General features: G+C 38.7%; 1 protein-coding gene across 6 annotated transcripts in view; it reads right to left on the bottom strand.

Annotated features, from left to right (window-relative positions):
- The window catches only part of ENOX1 (ecto-NOX disulfide-thiol exchanger 1), a 309,445-nt gene that overhangs the window by 272,581 nt on the left and 22,577 nt on the right, over positions 1-14,287 (bottom strand). The window contains exons 2-5 of one of the 6 annotated variants that reach the window (XM_066176219.1): positions 12,103-12,179; positions 5,933-6,117; positions 5,158-5,238; positions 4,538-4,615 (exon numbers count right to left, since the gene is read on the bottom strand). The gene's annotated coding sequence lies outside the window, so the exon portion shown is untranslated. Of the gene's footprint in view, positions 1-4,537; positions 4,616-5,157; positions 5,239-5,932; positions 6,118-12,102; positions 12,180-14,287 lie in introns of those variants that run through there. The other 5 variants (XM_066176215.1, XM_066176214.1, XM_066176213.1 and 2 more) reach the window with 5 other exon arrangements.

Below are 14,287 nucleotides of genomic sequence, written 5' to 3'. Positions count from 1 at the left end.
TTAGGAAGGCAGAGGAGCCAGCTGGAATCCAAAAATAATAATAGTAGCGATCTTAATAATAATTCTAATAATTAGTAATTTATACAGCCTAGCAGAATTTTACCTTACAAAAGAAGATGTTCCATATCTTGGTTTTTGTAGCACAGTATCAACATTTCAGCCCTGAATGGGGTCACAGAGTTCAACTGTGGTAGGTGCCTTCCCACCAAACTATTCTATTTTAGTACATGTATCAACAGATAGAAACTGTCACACACTGATGTTAAGAGTTTGGTCAAGTTCATGTATGTTCATCCCAGGGCAGGAAATTCTCCTCCTAAAGCAGTGTGAGAAACTTCACCTCTTTCACAAGCAGATGCCTACACTCCTTCGGAGGGCAACCAATACGGATCAGCAAAAATGCAGATGAAGATGAATATCTAAAGAGTCAGCTAGGACAGACAGCATCTCCTGCCTAAAAGCCAATGTTGATACTTTGGAAGTAACAATTATTCTATCAACTGATGCATGGTAAAGATTGGCAAATGAGGCAAGAGTTCACAATTACTTTTTCTTACACAATCAGATATGCTAATGCAGCTAACTTACGTAATGCTGCCGTTTAGCTTCTTGAACTGTTTTGTTACTCTTCTGTCTTTGTATGCTCCACTTGTGCATTGCATAAGTATCACTTATTCAGTGAAGAGAAGGCAGGGGAGAGTGATGAACCTCCATTAAAATGGAAAACATGAGCCTAGAATATTTCATGTTAAGCATAGAGAAAAGTTTGTTTTCTGATGAAAATAAAACAGCCCCTTGAACTTAAAAGTCAATGACAGGAAAAAAAATACCATGAAGATATGATTTATAGTAGTAAAAGAAAGTTATTCAAGAGTCAATAATTTTTCAAAAGGATTAACAGAGCATATGCAGCATTACCCATAATGAGATAGGGTAAGTATAGGAAGCTCAATTTGCACACAATTTGGATTCGACTGATATTTAAACTGTTGATATCTAAAGTGCTGTTGTCGTGACAGTGAAGGTAGAGGTCCTGTACAGCTTCTGAAAATTAATATAGTTCAGAGAGAATTGTAAAAATTGCAACCCTTTTCATATCTAGTGGGATTTAAACTATACAAGAAGCATGGTTTAGATGACTAAATTTCCTTTTTTCATCATCAGGACACAGGGGCTGGCTAAAAAAAAAAAAAAAAAAAAAAAAAGGCATCAAGGTAACTTTTTGAATTCAGATATATCTGCCTCTGGGATTCAACTAGGAATTTAATGCCAAATGGAAAACAGTAGGTAAGCATGAAAGCTGAAGTAATTTATCACTGCTATCTTTTCAACAGATAAGCATTTCTTTGTTTGAACAAACACACATTACAGTACATGAAAAGAAAAATGTTTTGGACAGCACAGCTTCCATAGGGCTTCTACATAATGAAATTTCAGAAAACATTCAGTATAAAAGTTTTGGTGCACAAAGAAGATTATTAATTTTCCTTCTGCATGACAAATAGATAAATACCTCTATGCTAAACACAATTTTAAAGCACCCCACACTATTCAGGTTCGTATTTTCAATGCTTCAGAAAGCACTGAGAAAGGGACTCAAATTATTAATTTCTTGTCATATAAAGTTAAAAAAGGCCCAAACAATTCAATTGAAAACCAGTTTAGCTGATAGATAATAACAACTGTTTTTCTCTAGACTGCCACTTACAAACCCAGCATTGAAACACCCTGATTTCTTTCCATCTCATACATCAGTACCAGTCATAACAATTCTGCAGACCCTCTTGCTGCAACATCACTATCTTGTATTCCTGCTGTCAGCAGTAGGCATATCACCAATCTGTTTCACTTTTGGTCATCTCAGTGACGGATCGATCGGAATTTAGTGAATGGCTCTTTGGATGGTGCATGTCCTGTCCCAACTACTTTGGCTCAGCAAATCAAAGAAGAATAAAAAAATACAGTCCTTTCTCCTCCCCAAATGCTTATGATGGAAAAGTACAATTCCTAATTACATAGAAAATATAGCCACCATGAATTATAAGAAGTAGAAATAAAGGTGGTTGTATTTGTACATAGCAGGTAAAATGGAAGAGATTCTAATATGTAGTCAGATGGGTTTTATAAGTGATAAAGACAACTGAAATCTGGAAGAATTAGTATTAGAGGAAAGAAATTATTATTTTGTTTCTCTACTGTTTCCTCTTCTATGTGATTAATGAAAGGCAGCCAGGTATCTATTGCATTTGGACTCTAGTGCCAGATGTGACTGCTGATACACTGATCTTATCAAAATGGAGGGGAGAAAAGCTTTAAGTAGAATTAGAGTTTATAGTAAACCACTGTACCAAATGTTTCCATCAATGTAACCAATATGCAAAGAGACAGAAAGTAGGTTGCCCAATCAACCCCTCGCCTGCCACAGCTGATGGCTATTGGAAAGTACAGGAGAATTGAGTTCTCTTAAGAGTAAATACAAGCACATAAAATCAGGAAAAAAAGAACTAGGAGACTGTGTATAGACAGTCTATTGGGGAAGAAGAAAAATCAACAGAAAGTATCCTAGAGGTTCTTCTCTGTGTCATTGAATCTTTGAGGAAACCAAAGAATTTATAAAGGAACAAAGAAAATACCTTTCAGAGAAGAAAATACCTTCTTACAATGGGAAGGAAGGAAAGACTGGAAGCTAAATGTGAAAGATATGCAAGTAAAATTAAATCAGTGAGAGGAGAGAGAAACTGTAGTATGCAAATATCTTGTCCATTTTATTTCCATGTTCTCAAAAAAAAAGTCAGAAGCCAAGCAGTTTTAAAAAAAGTAAAGATCTAGTCCAGGCTTGTAGCCCTTGCATGTCACATGAGCGGTGCTAACTTCCCTTTCACCCTGGGCCTCCAAAAACACTCAGCCCTGGTATTTAAACTTGAGGGTAGAAGCAGATCTCTGAAGAAGACCATTCCTTTCCTAGTCCTTTAAAGACTTCTTAACCAGAGAACATTATTTTCTGCATGCTTCAGGTCTTATAAGGATTCATATTTGAGCTTTTAGCTTATGGCTCCCAGAAGAGGCCCAATTCAAGAAACTCAACTGATGGACTTGTAAATTTGTCATCTGCTTCTTGATTCAGTACTTACAAATATGGTGAAGCTATGTACATCCTTCCATGGATGATAATCCCTTGCTCCTTTGGGAAAGTCAAGGAAGGGACAGTTTTTGGCCTAACATGACACAGTTCTGCGCACCTTACCAGGGAAAGTCTGGCACAATCCCAAAACAGCCCATAAAGAGGCCAGAACAGTGCCATAAAGAAGCCTCCACCAAAGAGCAATCTAGAAATGAAAGGTGTATATATTTATCAATGGATGAATCTATAGATGGGTCATATCCACACCAGAAGCAAGAATTTGTCAACAGTTTTTTTCCTTTCAGATTTTCTAAAGGACAACCTGAAAATTGATGTCTACTGAACTGGAGGCAAGGAGAAATTCAAGAAAGATGATGATGTGGCATAATGAGGTTACAAACAAGACAACAATAAGTCTGCAGTGTAAGAAAGTTATATAACCATTTTCTGAGTTGCCTGTAAACTCAGAAAAATACCTATACTCTACCAAGAGAGCATATTTGCAGCAAGTCCCCTCACTGATTTAGGATGGCTGCATTTACCTTTCCTTATAAGCCATCAGAGAGACAACTGTATATTGTGTAAATACAGTAGGGACATGAATTAATTTCAGACCTATCACATAATCTGATGAGATTTCCCTGGAGATCTCCTAGCACTTTGCAGCACTGTGAGCCATTATTTCCATACTTATTGGAAATAACGTCTGAGCCCTGCCAAGGCACAATATTCCCACTGAGAGCTGTCATGACGGGAATGGAATTAACTCATATTGTCACTGGATATTTCCAGGGTCTTTTTGGCATTACTACCATGTACCCCAAAATATATTTTAATCCATGACAATACAGTACACCATATAACATAATTTGGGGTGTCCTAAATTTGGACATGGATTCCTTTCTACACATAGAGACCACAAGTCACATCTCCCTGTATTTACAGAAGCCTGATGCAGCTCCATCACCTTCAGTGTCTGAGCTCCTGGCTTTCACCCCAGTGGAATCAAAACTGTATCTGTGACAAAAGAGAAGCACTCAAGATCTTTTTAAGATGCAATTTATTAGAGAGATAGACCTTAATCACAATGAGCTGTGATGCTGGCTGTCATGTTTTAAAGGATGAGCAAGAGGCTATATATTTTTTTATTGCTCTTAAATTAATTCACACTTCTTGTGAAGTTACTTATCTATTTTAAGCATTCTCCAGGTGGCTGCTGTTACCAGATGTGGACAGATCCCTTTGTGCCTCACTGTAAAACCAGCCATGCTGGAACTTTTGGATAAACTGAAGATTCACCCATGTTAAAATCATTTTTAGATTTCCAAGCCATTCTCCAGCAAATTTTCAACAAATATTTCTGGTTTATTTTTGCAAGCAAATTTTCTCCATTTATAGTTGATCTGTTTTTCTTACCTGATTCATACAATCATGCTTGTAACACTGCAATTTGTCACCACGGAAACAAGTGTTCGGTCACCATAGCTGATGTCACTGAATGAATCAAGTACGAAAATCATGGAAATTATTGTTAAAAAAAAACCCCAAAACATCAAGCAAACAGCTTTCTAAACAAATTCAGTAACAATTCTGAACTACCCAGAAAGAAATTCAATTAAATATGATGCTTTAGTTTCAGTTTTCAGAAATTTTCAGGCTTTTTAAAACTTTTTATGTTTCTCTGTGGGCGCCAGCCACTGAGTAAAATACTGTAAAATGGGTTCTAGCAAGCCCATCTCATAGCCAGCACCACATCTCACAATGAGATTGCTGCAGCCTCAAACCCATCTCTCCCAAAACTTTCACAGGAGGCTGAGACACAGCAGTCTTCTCCCTGAGGGTCTGCTGAGACCTGACTTGTCCACTTAATTAGCCACTTAACCATTCTAGCAAAAGAGGCTGAACATGCAGCTGCCTGCAAAAAGCCTACCATTGCCCAGCAGCTTTAAATATTATATATCTATATCTTTATCTATCTCCATTTTCCTGACAGAAATAACCACAGGCCAGAAATCTTTTCAGCTGCTGTGCCCTACCCATGTGGATGCTAGTGATGTCTATTTCATGGATCAATGTTTATTTTCATCCAGGATTCTGTAAAGCTTTGAGGCAAAAACCTTGGAATGAGAAAGAGAGATACCATTTCATAATCCAGAGCAGCCTTTTGCAGATTTACCCATAAGTCAAGTACAAATCCAGAATAACCACATTTTTATTTAAATTGTACATTCCTGTTTTCAGTAGGAAAGTAGATAAACTCATTTATTATTTTGGCTAACTTAAAAATGTCTTATAGTTACTAGTAACACACCAAAAATGGCATTCCAAGGTGATTCTAATCTTAGAAATAATAATAAATCTTACTTACTACATTAGTTTTAAAGTTCTATAATTTTATCACATTTTGCATGAAAAGATAAGCTCAACCTTATTTCTCAAATTGTATCATTGGTGCTGCCTTAGAAGCAGCCACTTTCATCACTATCACATGTAAAATCTCTGGGGGATTAAACTTTAGGAAACACTTTCACAAAGAACAAGTGCCTTTAATTAAATGCAATTAATTTACTAGTTCCCTGGAATTGCAAGTATTAAAAAAAAAAATAAAATCCATGAGCATTTTTGCTTTGCATGTGATAAATGCTACAATCACTCTTTTCAGTGAAAATACAGAGGAAATAATATTAGGTGACAGCAAAGTTCATCACAGCAGGTCAATTGAGATTGTCAGGATTCATTAGCATGTGTGTGACTGGTAAATAATTGAGTTAATTTAAGGCTGAGTGACATATTTAGAAAACTATGAATCACCTTATTTTGTGAATTTAATCAACCTTTGCCCTTCCCTGAGTAATTCAGTGTACATCTGCAATATTAAGTTGGAACTGAGTCTTCACTCTGTTACCCTCACAAATGCTAGTGGTTTGCAAAATTTCAAAACCATCAACTGTATTAAACACTGGCCGCCAACAAGGATTTCAACACAAATAAAGCACCTACAAAGAAAACAGAAGTTAAAAAACAAATAAGCAAAAAAATAAACAAGAAACAAACTCTAGAAGTTGAAGAAGTTACTTTCTTCAACTGAAGCTTTAGCTGGATTTATGCTGAAATCTCAGTTTGCTTTGTCTCTAAGAGTAAAAAAGGAGTAAAAAACTCTCTAAGAGTCCACAAGATAGCAATGCAGAACGATTATTTCTCTGGAAACTTTCCCAAAAAATAGCTCCTTTTTGAAAAATCTAGTCAATCTTCAAATGCTTCTTTGTGACACTGTTAGTCCAATTATCTCACATTACAAAACAAAAACATTGCACCGCATTTAGATGTTCCAGTTTTGGCTCTGAAATATGCTACTTTCAATAGCAGGAAACATCTTTTTTCAAAACTTAGCTTCATTTGGAAATAAGTCACAATTCATAACTAAAGTGAGCTATTCATTTACTTTTCATTGGATCTCTTCTGATCTCTTAGAGGGTCTCTCTTCATTTCTGGAAGACATTCTATTAGCACTAGATTTGATATCGAACATGACAATATTTAGGTAACAGTAGGCTTTTCTATGTAAAATTTGAGCTGTGTATGCACTAGCAAAAAGGGGCAATTGCTCTTCAGTTTTGTATTTTGAATATGCAAACAAGTTGCTCGTGGATTACTGGCAGCTACAGCTTGGGCTCTGACACTTAACTGTTATTAATACACAAAGCAATTAATGTAATTATAAATATGGGGAAAATAGCAACAATATTTACACCAGTTAGTTATTAGGAGGTAAAATACTTTGTCAGCTGTTATACAATACAAATTGCTGCACAGTGTTCAATACGATTATAACACGCATATATTCAAAGTACAGTTTATATTCTAGGCCTCTCCTCCAGGGATCAATTTATGATACTCTGCACTGGGTATTTTATCTTGACAAAATAAGGCTACTTTGTTCGTGTGCAGCTACATTTGGCTACCACACACTCTTTCTGTGACAGAACAAGATTCCAGAACCAACCCTCACCCAGTGAATAGGGATACACATTGGGATGCATGGGAGGCATCATTAGTATCTAAACAAAAAGCACCACACAAGTGTGCACCTGCCTCTCCAATTTGGAAACATTTTCCTCAAGCAAAAGCATAACCAAACCAACAGCAGATTGTATCCATTTTCTTCACTGTTGGCATTGGTTTCTTGAGCATTCAAGCTAAAAATTCCACTTGGACATTTACCATCTACGGCCCATGCATGCATGGGAGGTAGTGACAGGGAGTGACTGCAGGAGAGGTTTGGGAAGTCTACTGAAATGATCCCTGCAGGTGACAGCCAGATAGGTGAGCAATGTAACATGGACAAAACACACTACATAGGGAGGGGACTGCTGCTTTCTTCCATACTCCAACTATTAATCCATTTAAGCAGAAAAAGTGCCTTCATTTTCTTGCACTTGGAATAAAACTCCTGTTCAGAATTAATGGTGTCACAAACAGCAACCAATCTTAAACAAGACCATTTCAAAGCTCCTTATTAGTGCTTTATTTTTTAAGTCTGACAGTTGTGTCACCCATTATTGGCATCCTCCATTATTGACACCATGTGTTACTGGGTAGCATACAGCATGTTTAGCAGCGGGACTCGGCCACGGCCGTTCCAGTGAATTAGGAGAAGCTACTTTGGTACCAAAGTGGTGTCCTTGTAATCACCTATCATAAACACACATTTTCCTAGCTCTGCCAAAGGAGACAAATATTTGCAATATCATGCCAAGTCAGAAAAGCAAAATAACTTTGATTGATAAAAGCGACAACACAGCAGAGGTGCACATTACTAAAAACACAGGGCGCCTAGATGGGGAAGCAAATTAAAAATGAACAGGGAACTGCTGAAAGCTGACACTTCCCTTAACCAAAGCAAATTGCTACTGCCCAGTTGATAATGGCTGAAGCATAGTCCTGCTTTATTTCCCAGCTGCTCCATGAGACTGATTCAAACTCACTGAAAACAATGCAGTCCTTTTTAGATGCAGTGTCAAGTAAGAACAAGAACAGACAAAATATCTCAGTCTAATGGATTAAATAGTTCTGCTTAATATCATTATCAATGGTCTGGATAAGGGGATCAAGTGCACCCTCAGTCTCCTTGCAGAGGACACTAAGTTGGGTGGGAATGTTGATCTGCTGGAGGGTGGGAAGGCTCTGCAGAGGGATCTGGACGGGCTGGATTGATGGGCCAAGAACAATTGTATGAGGTTCAACAAGGCCAAGTCCTGGGTCCTGCTCTTGTGTCACAACAACCCCATGCTACAGGCTTTGGGAAAAATGGTTTGGAAAGCTGCCTGGTGTAAAAGGACCTGGGGGTGCTGGTTGACAGCCAGCTGAACATAAGCCAGCAATGTGTCCAGAGAAACTTTTCGATCAAATCATGGTCAGATAAGGGAGAAGTACTGCCCTACTGGTTACAGAATAGAAGATCTGTGCATTACTTTCTCCTGGTAACACTACTAAGAAAAAATCCAGTTTGAAAGTGCTTCCAAAGAGGTAAAATATTTGTGTTTTTAAGAAATCTCAATGCAGAATTCAGGCTATTTCTTGACAGTATCTGAAAGTTCTTTGTTTGATCAGAATGCCTTCTTTTCCTTTAAAGACTAATTTGCTTAGTTGGTATAGAGTACATATTCAGTGTCCTCCTTCCAGGTGTCACATCTCAACATGGTGTAAGCCACTCTGCACCTCAGGAAGGGTCTTGTGAGCCATATATGCCTTCAAGACCACCAGCCACCTCCCTGGCCCCTCCAGGTGGGGACAGCCAGCCAAGAGACTGCCTCCACAAGGGGTGACTACTGCCTGCTGTCACCCAACAGCAACGCCCATGCAGCAGTGCTGAGGGGCTCCATGCCCTGTGCCAGGGCTTTGTTCCATGCACAGCCCTTCCAGCTGAATTTCCCAGTTTCTGCCTGCTTGTCACATTAAACATTACTTTCTGTGTTCAAAGTTTCAGATTTGTGTGAAGTTTAGAAAATAAAGAAAAGTTGGAGCGTGCCAGTTATTCCTCTGAGGTTTCAGAACACAAACTTTGCAGTTCTGCTGTTTGGCACAGGCTGCCACAGATGGAAGACAGACATCTGTCCACCACAGTTTAAAGAAGACCAGATTTTTTTGTTTAGAAATTTTTGCTGTTCAGCACTTACAGCCATACAATCAGCCAGACCAGCCCTTCCCTCCGTAACAAGTGCATTAACAAAATGAATAGGGGAGGCCATTTCCTGCCCAGGATTCACACACCCAGAGATGTCTGGGACGCATTGGGACTGCCTTGATGGATAGTTTTGGAAAGAAACAGGCCAATTTTTTCTAACCTGGCTTGAAAAGCTCTGAAACTCATATACCCTTCTATCACAAGGGATCTCATTTACTGAAAATGAAAACAAAGTTGTCCAGTAGCCTTTTCAGCAATGTCAGCCAGGAAGGTTTGCTAATTCTGAGTCATTCCAACCCAAATATCTGAGGGAGGCTGTTGAATTGGTGCATGCTGTAAATCAGCAGTGTTCCCTTGCCTGCTGATGGTTGCTGATTTAGACTGACCTCAGATACTCCAGCTTCCTCCCCGCAAGTGTTACAGTCACTCTCTGCAATCACACCTGATCTTTCACAAAATTTTCTGCACCTTCCAGGCTTGTCACAACAGCCGTTTGAGCATAAGCTGAAGCCAACTTGACACAACAGATTTCCTTTTTCTCTTGGAGACACGCATATGCCACAGAGACTGCAGTTCACCACCGGTGTACTTCAAGCACTCCTGAGCACGCCCAAGTGGGATAGCACTTTTGCAAACTGGACAGCACTGCTGCTTCGTGTTCTTCACCTCTTTTTTTTTTTTTTTTTCTTTTAAAGTAAGAAGTTGGTTCAAGCAAGTCTGTTTGAGGTTAAGTTCCTAATACATGCTGTGAGCTGTCTTGTGCTGTGTCCAAAACTGGCACAAAAACATTGTCAACTTTTCCTGGAACCCCTATACACAGTTTAGCAAATGAAGCTTTCTCTTCTGCTCTGGCATCCCTGGAGCCTGAATACTTCAAGGCTTAAAGATTTCTTGCATATGTAGAAGGGTGGTGCCTGCGTGACTGTGTGCCTGCAAGGAGAAGTTTTCAGGAGCAGCAGAAAATAAGCTATGTCACCAAAGTCCTGCAGTGCTCACTCCTTTCTTCCTTTTTTACCATGACATTTTGGGGAAAATTCAGGGAGAAAATGAATGCTGAAAAATGACAGGCACTGGGCAGTGTCTGGAGGAAAGCAGGTAAGCTTGATACCCCAGGGACAAGGGCATGGCTGGCAGGAGGGGAGAATCCAGACGGCTGGTTCGGTCCCAGCTGGGGATTAAGAAGTCGCAGGTGAACCAAGGCCACGCAGCCTACTAATAGCAGCAGCCTTCTGCTCAAAATAAGAAGCAGGTTCACACATTTGTTCTCCAGTTGGGTTCAGACGTAAGCTGCAACACAGATGTTCAAAGGGCACAAAGGGGACACCCAGCAGAGCTGGCTGCAAAAGAAAATTTACGGGAATGACAGCAAGTTGCCTTTTAAAGCAGGCTCTCTAGAGAGGCAGTAAAAGGGAAGCTCATTCCACTCTGATTTCTTTTTCCTGAAACTCCTCCTTGTGTAAGGTCTCGCTACAGCTAATCTCCAGAGACTGCGAATGAATTAAGAAGAGGAGAAAACATGGGAAAGCAAAATAAGAAAGCAAAGAACAAAACAAAGCAGAGTAAATGAGAGTGAAGAAATGTATTACAAAAGGGAGCAGTAAGGACATATCAATAGATATGAGAAATATTAGGAAAATGTAAACACCAGAAACATTGATCTTATGCACACACTCTGAAAGGATGATAAGACATGGGATCCTCTGACAGGCCCTGACACAGGTCTGAACATCCAGGAGCTCAAGTAGTAGGATATTAGGTGACCCAGGCAGGTACCTGACCCCATACATAAATTGGAGACAATGTTTCTTCTCCAGCTTTTGCTAAATTTCTTGGGACCTACAGGTGAAGCACACTATGAAGATATGTTGCATTCAAATTTTTACAGAATGAGCAACTTAGTGCCAAAATCCATTTTTGTGAATTTCGTGCATAAGCATTTAATCTCTCATCACTTTTAAATCGCTTCAAAGTTTCTCACACAAACCAAGGTAAGTCCAACAGCTACATCCAGGTATTCAGGAACCCTTCCACTCCTTCAAACTGAACTGAATCTCAAAAAAATTGCCTAGGTCTATGAACTCTTTGGAAAGAATAAGAACTTCTAAATCTTCTCTCATTTATCTTTCTCCATTGCTAGGAGTTCAGCAGAGTTTCAGGAACCATAAAGTGTGACCTGACTTTTAAAAAAGAAATCACCTGAAAATTGCTTTGTTATATGCAAGAATGTATTTCTGAAATTGCCTGAATATTTTCTGTAAATGATTGAAGTGAGATGTGAGCTTCACTGAAACACCTAAGAAAAAAATTTCCAGGAACTTCTATGTACCCAAGTTTTCAACCTTTATGGTCATTTCCTTCCCATATTTAGTTATATTCATACCTTTACTACCTTCGACAGTTGCAAAAAAACCCCAAAGGAAACAAAGATGTAAAGCCAGATGAAGTACAGCCTCAGTATGGAGGGATCAAGAGTAGAGCCACTTCCTCTCACTGATTTTACCTTCAAAGTTTCTTACTTGCTTTTGGAGACCCACCTTTTTGCTCACTCTGAAGTTAAGTTTGTGTGTTTGGCTAAACATTTATCTCTGAGCAACTGTGAACGTCATAACCTTCCAAATTTCTGTCCTAAATAACCACATGTTATTGAAAATTCAGGCTGCAAAGATCTATCACACTGCTCTTTTCACAGCAACTGAGATTTATCAAGAACTGTACAAAACTCAGCATTAAACTGTCAACAAAACTCTCACAGTCCAAGCCATCCAACACAAAACATGAATGTATCCATTACACGTACCTATTTACTGCAGATACTTTCTGAGTTTCAAGAAGCGTATAATCTTGAAGAACTGCTTCAAGTTCAGAATCCAAGATCTGATAAAAAAAGATTATACATATTTAAAGTCATTAAAAGTATATGGCTTAAGCATATAAAATGAAAAAAAAAAAAAAATTTTGTGCAAAATACTACTTAATGAGCCGGTCCTTCTGAAGCTGTGCATCACTTGAGAAATGTGGGTGATAACAATGATGATACGGTTATTTATAGCACATTACATTTAAGGTACATAATATTGTATAGATTCTTAAACAACTTCTACACAAGTTCAAAATTAGTAGAAAACTAAAAAAACAAAACAAAACAAACAAACAAAAAATAAAACCAAAAAAAACCCACCACCAAAATTTTCAAATAGCAATTTTGATACAATCATTTGCAATGAAAAAAACCAAAACCAACATATTGAGTATGAAAAGCTGGCATATCAGAAAATATAAATTATTTAGGAAACCACAAGCATCCTTATGTACTTTTAAGCAGTATTCTGCCTTATAACAAGCAAAAATAGTGACATGAATAGGGAAACCACATGAAAAATCAAGGGTATTCTTAAGTGCATTTTTTCTTTAATGTCCTATAATGCTGAACATGGCAGCTCTGTTACAGGTGTGAAATTCTGGATGTACATTCTTGTAAGGATACATATAACACCTAATCACAAGTAGTCCCAGAGTCTCTGTAAATTTTCCTGATGATTCTCACACAGTGACCCTGAGTATAATGCATTTGTTAAACGTGGTGTGCTTGACAAAGCAAAAAAAAAAAAAAAAAGATGCAGCAGTAGAAAGAAACAGGCTCAGCAGAGTAAGGAAAGACACAAAGGAGAGAAAAAAAATAAAATGAAAAAAGGGAAGAAAGTTCCTATGTTCAAATGCACTTGGTCTGATCTCTGTTCTGGACAATCACCATCATTAGTGCATGCTCTACTGAGTATTTCTGTGACATTACTGGCAACTTTGCACTCTGCAACAAGAAACACCATTTCACACAGGACTGCCACACAGCCACAGCTCTTAAAGGTAATTAAGAGCCTATATTAGAAAAAGTCTTGTCTCTTTTCTTTCCAGAGTTTTTTCCTGAGCTTTCCACAGCAGCTGTGCTACTGGTACCCCCGACATGATTCCCAGTGAAGGCAAAGAAATCAGATATAGAATTGTCTATGCCCACTGTGCATCAGTGGTCAGCCAGCTGGGAGCACCTTTGTGTCCCAGCTGAAGAGCAGACATTTGCTTCTCCAAAGAATCAGCCCACTCAAGGAGTCCCGGACTCCCTCTGCTCCCTTATGTAAGCCAGAAATTTTCAAGCAGAGATATGAAATGTAAATATCAGCATGGATAATTATCTCACTGCTCATTTTTTGCAAGATAATCAGACAGAAAGATAAAACTCACTCTGAGGAACAGAAGTAGTAGAATTTTTTATCCAGAAACAGCATGAAAGATTCTGCCAATTCTTCTCACAAAAGCAACAGTTCATTGATTTGTAGCTGCTGCCTACTTTCATGTGCAAGAACAACAGAAATCCCTCACTGGTCTTCTCTACATATTTTCAGGCAATCACTACAAACATGACAACTTCTAGGATTATTTATTTTATGCACTGTGTAACCATTCCTGCTGTTGATGTCAGCTGCAGACAAGCCAGGCTCAGAAGCTCAGATTCAATCACACAGGCACAAGTAACATCACTACATCTCCACCCTTGGCACCTCCTACTCAATTCCACAAAAGAGATTTTCACAATAATGCATAATCACAAAGAGAATGTCATTAAAGTGAATCTCAGCCAAATACCACCCCTAAAATGAGTGGGAGCTACTTACTAGATAAATACAAATAAAAATCTGCAAGATCAGAAGGTGGCTGAAGTTTACACTTTATTTTCTACAGTATGTCCTTCCTTTTTTCTACTTCTTCATCAGATAGCCACATAGAATCACAGAAAATCTCCATTTGAAAGGCACCCATAGCAGGCACCCAAAAATCACCGAGTCCAGCTCTCTGCTCCTTGCAGGACTACCTGAAGCTAGGCCAAATGACCACGAGCATTGTCCAGACACTCTTTGGATTCTGACCTCCACCTCTGGTGGCCTCTCTTGAGCCACCCCCTAAAACATGTTTTCCCTCTTATTTATCACCTT

Source organism: Chamaea fasciata, unplaced genomic scaffold (genome assembly GCF_029207755.1).
Source record: "Chamaea fasciata isolate MVZ Bird 193981 ecotype frontalis unplaced genomic scaffold, bChaFas1.0.hap1 SCAF_2, whole genome shotgun sequence".
NCBI lineage: Eukaryota > Metazoa > Chordata > Aves > Passeriformes > Sylviidae > Chamaea > Chamaea fasciata.
The sequence above is the reverse complement of the archived record's forward strand: the minus strand, read 5'-3'. Positions and strand labels throughout refer to the sequence as shown.